General features: G+C 32.7%; 1 non-coding gene across 1 annotated transcript; it reads left to right on the top strand.

Annotated features, from left to right (window-relative positions):
- Nucleotides 1-2,916: 2,916 nt before the first annotated feature.
- Nucleotides 2,917-3,063, top strand: LOC128290913 (small nucleolar RNA snoR137). Its single transcript, XR_008280692.1, has one exon. It is a non-coding gene; the product is annotated as a small nucleolar RNA snoR137 (small nucleolar RNA).
- Nucleotides 3,064-11,901: the final 8,838 nt, after the last annotated feature.

The raw sequence follows: 11,901 nt of genomic DNA, 5'->3' as shown, positions 1-11,901 counted from the left end.
AGCAAGTGATTCAAAGTGCATTGCGAAGATAAGAGATAGGTCTTCAATCAATATGAGACATATTGACCCAGAAATGCTTGGATCCCTTCTAAAAATGCATAGCAAGTCAACTAGTTATAACATGGCTAGGCACGTGGGCTTGACTAGGGTCCTTGAAATGTAACGCCTAAGCTTGTTAAAATCTTCCACATGAGCTAGTCATCATGGATTGAAATTTTTTAAGTCCACAAACAAATTTGGTCTCTTTTAATTCATCCTCGCTCTGTATTGATCTCTAAAGGCCATCGTCTTGAAGCTTCAACTTTTCTTCTCAAAATTTCTTCATGATAATGTCTTGAATGAATAAGTTGAGTTTTGACTTCAATTTCTTGGTTTTGGATCTTGAGATTGGGCCTTGAGAAAAACTAAGTTCATTACGTTCATGGGCCTAAAATAGGACCCTAAGCCTTGCATCACTTTTTTATTAGATCTTTAGCTCAATTGGCATCTTTGCTATTGCAACAATCAAGAGGATGTTAATTCAAATATGTATTATTCTCCGATTTAAGGGTTTAGTGGGGATTATGGCTAATTTAAAAATGTATATATATATAAAAGCAACAACGGTATGCCATAATTCTTTTGGATAGAATTATAGCCATATGACTAATTTGTCGTCAAACAAAACTTTGATAGTTAAAAATGGGTGATGGATCTTAAGGTTTGGATTAAGGCGCTCTTGAGATATAAACACTTTCTTTGTTATAATATCTAATTTAGAGATTTTTTTTTAATAATCTCATTATATGTTTTGATCATATCTGGTTTTTTTTTACACAATACCTAGAATTACCCATAGCCCCTCTTCAACCCATAAATAGGAGGATAATGCGCTTCAGCACACTCGAGCTCTTGTCCTCCTCCATTGGCAACATTACCCATGCCAATTGAGTTAAGACCCAATCGTCAATTTAAAGATGTTTTATTTCACCCCATTCATCAAGATATAATAAGTCCAATCTCATCCTGTACGCGTTATTAACAAGCCACAATTAGAAGGACGCAATAATTACGTAAATAATATAGTAGATTATAGATTAAATTATGTCAAAGATCACTGTACTATTTTGAAATTTAACATTTAGTTTTTATATTTTAATTTTGAGATAATGGGTCTCTGTACTTTTTTTTTTGAAATGATCTATCCATCTAATTTTTCTATTAAAGTTAATGATATCAAAGGTAAAATATCTTTTTAGTCCTCAACATTTATTTTCATATTTTTAAACAAAACCATAACAAATTAAAAAAATATTTTTTAAATAATAAAATTATGAAAAATAAAAACTTTTTAAAATTCAAAATAAAAATAAAATTATTTTTTTATTTTTTAAAAATAAAAAATTCCAAAATTTAATGTTATCTAAATAGAACTAGGCCAACTAGACCAATAATCGACTAGGGTATTAGTTTGGTGAGAGTTAAAAAGTCAATTGACCCACGAAACAAGTATGGACTAGGCCGATTTGTATCATTTTTCATATTCTTTTTTATTTTTGATCTTTTAATAATTTATTTACTTTCAGCCGATCAGACCAATGATTGAGAACTAATTGGTCAAACTAGTTCAAAAATCAGTTCAACTCATTATTTTAGCTCATTTCAACTAGCCCATATTGGTTCGTAGATCAATCGATATTTTATCTCTCATTGGATCAATACCCCAACCAATTCTCGGTCCAACTAATCCAACTAATCCAACTAATCAATCCATCTCTATTTAGATGTTAGAAGTGCATAAACCAGTCGAAGAAGAGGAAAACAAATAATCAGCAAGATGACAAAAAATAGTCTACTTATTTTATTGAATAGACTCTAATAATAAAAAAGAACCAAGTCTTGATACTTAGTTAATGAATCAACTAAGGTTTCAGTACTAACAATTGAGCCTAAACCGATTCTCTACCGATTCATTAACCGAAAGAAACCTTGTTACAATTGTTAATAGGATTACCTAACTAACATTCTTAACTAACTGCTAACTACTAACTATAGCAGTTGCCTAACAGCTAACATCAGCTGCCTATCAGCTTGACTGAGTTCATTCTTTAACACTAGTTAATACCGAATTTTGGATTTCTTTTATATATTTAAAATCATTTTTATTTTTGAATTTTAAAAAGTTTTAATTTTTTCATAATTTTATTTTTAAAATATAATTTGTATATTTTATGTTTTCATTTAAAATTTTAAAATTTTATGTACTTTTAAAAGATAAAGATTAAATTAATAAAAGACTATACATGTTGAGGGCAAATAGGTTCTTTTATTTTTGACGTCATTAACTCTAATAAATAAAATTAGATTGGAAGATCAAAATTTTTAATGTCTCAAAATTAAAGGATAAAATTAAATTTAAAAATTTTAAAAAGTGCAACAACTTTGAGTTTGATCATAAATTGTTTTTATTTAGTTTCAAATACTCAAATAGGTTGATTAAAAGTTGTGAAACAGGCCCATTGAACAGATATTGGGTTCAGTTCAGGGTTTGCAAGGTTTCGCAATTCGTGAAGCGCAGTTTCAATTTTCTTTAGTTGCTCCAAATTCAAGCCCAATGGCCACTTACTCTTTCTCTCCGAATATAGGTTTCCAGTTTCCCTTCCCCGTTCGCACAACACAGAGCACCGCTATAAATTAGTCTAAACAAACTCACAGCTGCCCACAGCGCATTCATGTATTTCTTTCTTCAGTATTTTGTTTTCATCTTCTGATCTCTATTAGCTACAACGATTCATTCACATATATATATCTGGCTACGCGTTTTCAATGCTAGTTGATGCCTGTAATTAGCTGGATCTGCCATTATATCTGGCACAGCTGCCATTGTTTTCTATTTTTCTTTTAAAAAAACAAGTTTATAGTAATTTTGTGTGTGCTATTGCTTCTTACTGGTGAACGCTCTCAGATTTAACAATGAGAGATGTTCATATTTCCGAAGCATAAATTAAGTAATTTATAGCCAGTTTTAAACAGCGCTGTGCATTTTCTTATATTGCACTGTGCTACCTGTCTCCTGGTATATTTGTATATTTTTCATATTTTCTTCTTATCCGATTCTTAGAGTTTTGAAATCTAAACTGAAAGTTGAATTTGTTTTAAATTTAATTGTTGAATTAATTAAAAGTAGAAAGTGAGTTTTCGTTTAAATTTAAACAGGTAATATAAATCGGTAATTTATACAATCTAGTTAAGAAATGGATTGGATTTTAAAGTAAAAAGAAAGAAAAAATAAAAGCAAAATATTATGATCCACATACTTCAACTAATCAATAAAACCGGTTATAGGAAACTGAAACTCCAAAAGGTTTGCTATTGCTTAGGTTTTCTTTTTCTCTTTGGTGGGATTAAAAGCAGAGTTTACCTGGAAATTAATTATTATTATTATAATAGTGAGATTGAATAATAATATAATAAAATTAAAATTAATGGTGAAATAATAATTATTAAGGATATTAAATTTAAGTATAAGTATATATAATGAAATAATAAATTTATTAAAATTTATATTTTATTTTAAATAATAATTAAAATTTAGTAAATTATATTTATATTTAATAAATTAAAAGTAAATAATTTAAATTTTAAAAAATATTTGTATATATTTGAATGATGGCTACAAAATAAAAAAATTATAATTTTTCTTAATTGATATTTATTATCCTATAAGTTATAATACTTATTGAATAATATAATTTGTTTATTGTATTAAATAAATATATTTATCCAACCCAACCAAGAGATAAAACTTGTTGCTTGGGTTTTTCAACTTCAAACAATAATGCTAAAAAGGACAGGGGTAAAATTCAGAAAGAGAGCTATGTTGAGAAAGCATCGAAGGAAAAATCATCGGTGAGCAACAGTCCACTAGGCAACTGAAGGTGTTATCCGAACACCTTATTAATGAGATTAAACTCAAATTTAAACACACTAAAATGGAACAAATTGGCCATCCAAAGAAGGTAAAGTGAATGGATGAAAAACATTTTATGGCTAATTTTGATTGATTATTGTTTCTTTTAAAAGTTGAGCGTGTGGATTAAACTTAAAGAGTTCAGTTATTTATCAATAGAGGATAATTAGTGATGATTTATCGAGAAGGACTAGATCAGGGATTTAAATAGCGGTCAGGTAGTGGAATAGTGGCCGTTATATAGCAGTAGTGGCGTCGTTCAAAATTGCTATTGCTGAAAATAGAGATGTGAAGTGGAGTCACACCAATAGCAGTGGATCGCGGCTACAATTTAACGGGTAACGGTCAATTGCGACAATAACGGGCCACTATTCCCTTTATTTTTCAGCTATTCCCGTATATATCTATTCTTTTACTTTGTTATTAGTTATTAGTTGTGTGAATTTAAAAAAAAAAATCACGACCGTGATACCTGCAGTGACCGCAATAGCATCCATTATGTCCGCAACTGCGATAAAAGGAACACGACCAAAAACGTAGCCGCAACCGCAATTTAAATCCCTGGACTAGATTGTTATCGACAGTTAGAGTGTACCAGTTTAAGAGATTCGTTCTGGTGGCTGACTTGGCGTTCTTATCTACATTTTTCTTATGTTTATACATTCATCGATATGGCTAAACTTATAGTCAAGGGTTTAGTAAAGCCACATTTATCATATGTTTATATGTATAACTTTGTAATAATTTTATAAAATTTTATAAAGCTTTCGCCAATTTGTTTTGCTATAAGCTACTTCGATTTTGAGTAGTGACACATCAAACTCGGATCCTATCATAGGGTTGGGTTTGACGTGTTACAAATTTGGTATCAGAGCCAAGGTTAAGTTGATTTTAGAAAACTTAAAGGTTGTGTCACATCCTAACATGCATGATACACCTCTGGCATAGTCCTTATGATTTAAACTGATCTGAATTTTCTTATAGTGTTGATAACAATGTTTGAAGGATCTAGAAAAGTGTCTGGTGAAGAAATTAAAAGTAATGTGCCCCCAACATGCATAATACGCCTTTGGTATAGTCCTTATGATTTAAACTAATCTGAATTTTCTTATAGTGTTGATAACCATGTTAGAAGGATCCAGAGAAGCGTCCGGTGAAGAAATTGAAAGTTATGTACCCAATGTCCTAGAGGAAGCACCTACAATTGGAAATGCTTTCAAAACATCTTCTTTACGATGATGACACAAATGTTTGACCAATTATAAAAAAGTTTCTATATGGACTCTTGCATAGGTACTATTCATACCATGATAACTATGGGGAACTGATTGAATGGTGATGCTGAGATCATGAAAGATATATATGAGATAGATGATGTAAGAGTAATGTAGAGTGAAGTATGGTTGTATTTGAATGTCTGGAATGTATGATATGAGATGAGTGATATGTTGGTTGTATATTGGTAGATTCATATGATTATGCTTAGTTTGTTTCGATGCATAAAGAGTTTATAAAGTGAGTCTGTGTTTGTTCTCTGCGGAGTTGTCTAAAAGGGCTCTGTTTGGACTTTAAACACAAACTCTGAAATGAAACTCTGAAGGAAAAGTTTATGGCCATTACATCCTATAAAATAACAAAGGAAATGGTGATTACCCAATGAAGTTGCCTACATATCCTAAGACGATGATAGGCAAACCTTACGTACTATGTGTAACACCCTAAAATTGGGCTAAAAAGTTTTGAGGGTATTTTAGGAATTTTAGCTTATTTGTGCTTGGAATTTCGTAAGGTTGGTAATTGATAATGTTTTCAACAATGGCTATTAGGAAATTAAGTCAATTTCTAAAAATAAGTTTTAAATACCTTTAATTTTGAAAATAGGATTGTTTTGTGAAAGAGTTAAAATTGAAAGTTTTTATGAAGTAATTTACCTAGAATTTTAAAATCAACCTAAAAACCCCATTCTTCAAATTGATTTCACGATAGTTACTCCCTATGGTTGTTCTTGCTGTCCTTTCCATTTTTCCAACTCTCTCAATCGATTTTTATTTCCAAATCCTAATTTCTCTTGATTTCCAACATCCTTTGAACCATAAATCTCAATTGGAACCAAGAAAAACACCCAAAAACCTCATTAATTTCATCATCTTCTTCAAGAGTAGGTTTTCTCGAATTTGTGTCAAATCTTGTTTTTCTTCCATCGAAGGTAACCATTCGTCTTTCTAATAGTTTTAAAAAGATATCTAGTCTCTTAAATTGAATTTTTAGCCATTAAAATGCATGTTTTAAATAAAAGCCAAAAGGTTGGTTGTTAATAGTGAATTTTGGGATTGTGGATTAAAATGTGGTTGCAATTGTGAAAATAGGAACATATATGTGATGCTATGATGTGTGCTATATGCTTGAGATGACCGTTGTGAAAGAGAATACCTGGGTATGTGTAACGCCCCCACGCCCTAGACCATCACCGGAGTCGAGCTTGAGGGGTTACCGAACATAATTTATCAATTTAAGAACTTCAAATCATTTGTTTCTACATTCACAGCTTTCTAGCTACTCGCGTCACAGTTACAAGAAAAATCATATCTCGAGTTACGAAACTCGAAATAAAGATCCGTAAATTTTCCCTGAATTTAGACTCATATATATATTTACTAATTTTTTTCTATAATTTTTTTATTGGGCCAATTAGTACAGTTTATTAATTAAAGTATCCCCTGTTTCAGGGTTCGATTGCTCTGACCTCTGTGTATTACGAATCAGATATATCTCTATACAAAAATTCAATGACTATGAGGTTTGTTTTTATTAAAACTAGACTCAATAAGGAATCTGTAAATATAAATAAAAACTTCTAATTATTTTAGTAAAATTTATTATGAATTTTTAAATTCAGAACAGAGGATCCAGAAATCACTCTGGCCCTGTTTCACAAGGTTTCAAATATCTCATAAAGTATAATTTATATCCTCTTTTTTTTTATCCATATAAAAATAGACTCATTAAGCTTCAATTTCATAACTTTCTCATCATTTAATTCCATTTATACTATTTTTAGTGATTTTTCAAATTCATGTCATTGCTGCAGCAATATTCTGTTTTAAGGCAAATTTCATCTTTTCATGAGTTATTATGAACTAGATAACCTATTAAACTTCCATGATATCAAACATGATCTAAATTTGCCATCATCATGACTTATCAATATCAAACATTTTCTCAACCAAACATGGCCATATCATAAAATTATTTACACAAAATAAATATATTGCTATACATGCCATACTTAAGTTTTACAAGCCATTTACCCAGATGAAAGTCCTTTGGATAGTGTGATCGAACCTTCGACCCGTCCCGATTCCCGAGCTGGCTTGTTCAAAACTACAGTAAATAAAGAGGAGGGAGTAAGCATAAATAATTAGTAAGTTCATATGTAAATAACAAGTAACATAACAATACAAATATACCAAACAACTTTAGCATGGTACCACCAAAACATTTATCATATTTCTAAACATCATTCACCATCTTACTACCTTATCATTGTTGTATCTATTATCAACCCGAGGGTTAAGAACATACCTGTCCAAAGTGTCCATTTCACAACACTTACCAAAACGTCGCTTGCATCTTAAGTGTTCTTTCATTTCACTAGAAATTTCACCCGTTGAACACATCGGAATACAACTCGGATACACGGATAATTTGCACATAAGTGCCTCATATGTAATCAAGAAAGGATGTAACCCGCCCCTAAGTGAACTTGGACTCAACTCAACGAGCTCGGGCTTTCGCATCCATAAGTGAACTCGGACTCAACTCAACGAGTTCGAACATTCGCATCCATAAGTGAACTCGGACTCAACTCAACGAGTTCAGATGCTCAACCATCCTAGTGACATGTCACTTGTATCCTAATCTATTCCTAAGGTTCAAACGGGCTTTTTCCCTCGATCTCACATTTGCCCTCTTCCATGGAATATCGGAACCGATACTCGGTAGCAATTCATATTTATCAAGTAGTAAACATAATTTGCATATTACTCAACATTAACCACAAAGCATAATATTTCACGATTAAAAATCAGCATATCATATAATTAACATTAATAACTTAAAAATAACATTTATGCTACATTATTTACACATGAACTTACCTCATATGCGAAAATGGCTATTTTTACCATTTCGTCCACAACTTGGTATTTTTCCATTTTAGCCCGAATTTCAGTTTTCCTTGCTCTATCATTTAAAATATAGTCTAATTAGGACTTACATTATTCAAATTGACCCAAAATCAGGATATTATAGTATGTTATTCATGCCATGTGATAATAAATATATGAGTATGTTTTCATAACATGTGGCAGTGATTATACTATGTTAACGATGTGAATATGCAGTGGATATGTGCGAAAAGTCGGTAAGTAAATATGTGATAATAAGTAGATATTTTGGCCTTGTGACCTTATGAGACCGTTGGATATAGTTGCCATGCCATAGAATTGTGAGTACTCACCTTTGTGATGTGATTTTGGGGTGTTGAGGCCTAGGGATAGTTTCAGAGAGATAAGGGAATGTAAGCTAAGCTCCATTCACCAAGATATGTGTGTTTGGTGTGTTGGAGAGTGTTATCTATACGCTTCACTTATAGGAAATGTTTGACTCTATAAGTCATTTTCGTGTGCTGGAGATCTGTGTATCCAATGTCTAGTGGTAGAGTCCACATTGTGTTTCATAACCTTAAGAGCTAAACTATTATATAATGTAACTAAATGTGATTAAATATGGTTTATATGTACTATGATATATGCTTAAATAATCATATGGTTAATGTGATAAATGCGTAATAGTATAAATAGAAGATGATTAAACGTGTGACATGTGATATTAAAGTTAAATATGTATGAATATGTTACATGTCTACTTATTCGATGCATAATGACTTGTTTGCATAATGGTTGTTCTAAGCATTCACTAAGATTGTTAAGCTTACCCACTCCTTTTTAACCATTGCAGATAAGTAGTGTCAGTGTGAGCGGTATGGTCTCGAGGGGTAATCTGAGCCAGAAACTTTAGTTGCTGTTAGTAGGTGTTCTTTTAATTATTTGTGTTTTGGGAATAAAAGGCAATGTGATAGATGTTATATTGGTTTTGCTATAATTTTTAGTTGTTTGCATGCTTATTGTGCTTAGGAACTTTGTGGACTCTAAATATGATGTTTGAGACTGTTGTTGAGACATTTCAGTGTTTAATTTATGATTCAATTAATACATGATGTTTTGGACTAGTTTGGAATGACCTATGTGATGATATATGCTATATTTTTATGGTTTGGAACAGAGATATCGATATTCAGATTTTAAAAATGATACCTCCACAAGTATCGATACTCGGGGTAAAATTATCGATACTTTTTCAGTGGTACTGATATTTTTCGAAAGTTCAGTTTTTAAGACGAGAAACAGTAAGTTAATTTGGTATCAATTTTGCAAACGGTATCGATACCAATTTAGAGAATTATTGATACCACTCTACTAGTATCGATACCTATGTAACTGTGTTGAGAAATTTTGCTAAATATTCCTAATGCATGTTTAATGATTGTTTTATGATTATTTAATGAATATTTAGCATGATTCAACTTCCTTGGATTGTGTATGACTCAGGCTTCGTATGAATGCCATAATAATAAAGGAAATAAAAGGATGTATGCTTAATAATGTGTCGACTTATATTGTATGCGATGTGAAAAAGTGGTGTAGCATCCTGTTCTTGGGCTCGATGATTGAACCGAGTAAAGGGTGTTACATTTAATGGTATCAAAGCCTAGGTTCAATAACACTCAGACCTAGGTGATTGTTTTTTATATGATGATTAAGGTTCCGCAACCTATGGATTTAGAAATCCAAGTGATCAATTTATTTTATTTTCTTGAATTGTATGATTTATCTCTTGTTTGTAATGCATGTGGGGTAGGGATGAGAAAACATTTCCTTTAATCCTAAAGTTTGATTACAGGAATGAGATTTGGATCATTTCCTTCTCTACACTAACCTTTCTATTTGTTTGTGTATTTTAGATTAGTTTGATATGCCTCCTAGACGTGTGAATGTGAACGCTAGTGCTCAAGAGGATGGTATATCCTTTGCACTTCTTGTGCCTCCACATAGAGTGAACATACCTGATGAGGGTGTAGGCCCTCTGATGGAAGCGGTAATTGGAGCGTTTTAGCAGATTGCCGGTGTTAACCCTACTCTTGCACCTATGAATCGTGGGTTGTCGCTTGAACGTTTTCGGGTGTTGGGTGGTAGAGAATTTTCTGGAGTTAAAGGGATCGATCCAACTGTAGTTGAGTACTGGTTGGATCCTCGAACAGATGTCCTATTTTGGGGAGGAGAAATTGGGTTCACAGTGTCCCTACTCGACGATGAAGTTCATTGTTGGTGGAATACAGTCAAGAGTTGTACAATTGCTAATCATCTAACTTGGGATTATTTCTTTGAGGTATTTAGGAGGAATTTTATGGGCTAGCAGTCTATTGAAGATTGTATGCTGGAATTTTTGGACCTTGTGCAAGGTGGTTTGTTTGTGGTTGACTATAAGGCAGAGTTTGTGTGACTTAGTCAGTATGCTCCTAAGATGGTTTTGACTGAGAAGGACCATTGTAAGAGGTTCTAATTTGGGCTCAATTGAGAAATTCAGGTTTCCTTGGTTGCCCAAAATGTAGAGTTGTTTGATGAGCTTGTGGAAAAAGCCAAAGTTGTTGAGGAGACTTTGGCTGAGCCAGCTCGTTCTGTGGTGACTAAGACTGGTAAGAGGGTTTTTGATAGTGCTTTTAGACGACCGACCAAGAGAGAACAAGATAATTAAAATTCTAGTAGGGGTGCGAGATGTGGGTTTTGACCGACTTAGTCTAAATAAAAGAGTAATGTTATGGGTAACATTGGTGGTTGACTGTGGTTTTAGATGGTCGTTTTGTGTTCATTGTAATTGTAGGCATCTTAGAGAGTGTCGACAGGTGGTTGTTATAAGTGTGGTTTGAAAGAACATTTTCTGAGGGATTGCCCAAACAGAGTTGAGGTTTCACAGACTCAAAGTTCAGCACCTAATTTTGTGCTTGCTAGGGGCCGAGGTCGTGGTAGAGGTAATGTGAGATCGATTGGATAACGAATTGTTGCTTACACTGTTGCTTCACAAGTTGAGTTTGGAGGTCTAACTCAAGTTTATGTTGTTAGGGGACCTGATGATCAAGATACGACTGATGTTATTATAGGTACTTTCACTTTGCTATCTATTCCATTATTTTCCTTGGTTGATTTTGGTTCTACAAATTCGTATATTTTGAGTGAATTAGCTTGTAAGTTAAGGATTCCTGTAGAGATCATTGATTTGGGTATGACTGTAATTAGTTCCTTTGGAGATAGTTTCATTGTGAATAAAGTTTATCGTAGATGTCCCCTTATGATAGAAGGGCATGTTTTCTCTGTGGATCTCATGGAACTACCATTTTACGGTTTTGATGTTATTTTGGGTATGGTGTAACACCCCGTACCCGAGTCCGCTGCCGGAATCGGACACGAGGGGTTAACGGCTTAAACCATTCACTTTCACAGTCCATTTTAAAAATTTTCCAGGCAGTTAGCTAACTGCGTCACTATCACTTTAAAAATCATATCTTGAGTTCTAAAACTCGAAAACCAGTTTCGTAATTTTTCCCTGAAACTAGGCTCATATATACATCTACAATTTTTTTTCTAGAATTATTGGTCAGGCCAATTAGTACAGTTTATTAGTTAAATTCTCCCCTGTTGCAGGGATCGACTACACTGACCTTCGTGCGTTACGAATTGGATATCTCCCTGTACAGGGCTTCAATACTGATGCCGTTTGTTTCTATAGAAACTAGACTCAAAGAGGAATCTATAAATATATGGCATGACTCCTAATTA

This window comes from Gossypium arboreum, chromosome 3, assembly GCF_025698485.1.
Source record: "Gossypium arboreum isolate Shixiya-1 chromosome 3, ASM2569848v2, whole genome shotgun sequence".
NCBI classification, from domain to species: domain Eukaryota; kingdom Viridiplantae; phylum Streptophyta; class Magnoliopsida; order Malvales; family Malvaceae; genus Gossypium; species Gossypium arboreum.
The sequence above is the reverse complement of the archived record's forward strand: the minus strand, read 5'-3'. Positions and strand labels throughout refer to the sequence as shown.